A 1,162-nucleotide genomic window follows, 5' to 3' on the forward strand; every position below is an offset into this window, starting at 1 on the left:
TTTTTATAAAGATAGATGTATACACATACATACATACATACACACATGCATACATATGCATATAAATACACACACATATCAGCTATAACCATATGGTTATACAGTATATATAAAGAACAATATAAACATAATGATAATTATAATGAAGCATTTAAACAACATTTCGGGCCAAATAAACAGATTAATATAACTGCACGACTACACTAATACATACGTATTATTATTAATATTACACAATTTGGGTAAACGACAATATATTCATGTCAGGAAAGATATTTAGCAAAAAAAATGCAGTTTCAACTACATTTTTCAGTAAACAAGGAATTTCTTAACATTAAATATTACATAATCTTCAAAAATTTCATAAACGAGTTCTTAAGCTTATGGTTATATATTAGAATAATTTCAGAGTGCTTATAGTTGGGATTATCATTCTATAATATTATTTCGAGCGTTTTTGTTTTGTTTTGTTTTGTTTTGTTTTGTTTTTTATTAGAAAAGGTTATCTGATTATGAATATGCGCTCAAAAGGTATGCTTTTCTATCCATTTAAAGATATGTATGACGGACAAGAACACACACACACATACGTGTACATATTACCATGCATACCAACATAGACGGAATTACAAATACACGCATAGATAAAACACACACACACACACACACATACACACATACACACACTTCATATGTGAGGGGGTGCTGGAAAGTTCCAGGCTTTGTGTAAAAGAAAATACGGGTGGATCAGTTACTTATGGTTTTATTCAACATATTCCGATGCACAAACTTATTTCAGCGTTCCTTTAGTTTTTCTAAGACTTGTAACAGAACTCAAACCAGGACACACGCCATACTTTAAAGCTTGGAAGTTTTCAGCACATCTCGCACACACACGCACACACACACACACACAGTGCATTATTTAATTCTGACCTTTTCTTCTCTGTTCACAATTCTCACGACATAAAACAGCACTCCACATTATCTATCTATCTATCTATCTGACTCGGTTGATAAGTGGGCTCGTCCCACACGCGACAACAGCCGTTCGACGAAGGTCCACAGCTCTGAAATATCTGGACACTGCACGAGTGCAAACCGTTCTGCACGCACTCGTGCAGTGTCCAGATATTTCAGAGCTGTGGACCTTCGTCGAACG

This window comes from Octopus bimaculoides, chromosome 13 (genome assembly GCF_001194135.2).
Source record: "Octopus bimaculoides isolate UCB-OBI-ISO-001 chromosome 13, ASM119413v2, whole genome shotgun sequence".
NCBI classification, from domain to species: domain Eukaryota; kingdom Metazoa; phylum Mollusca; class Cephalopoda; order Octopoda; family Octopodidae; genus Octopus; species Octopus bimaculoides.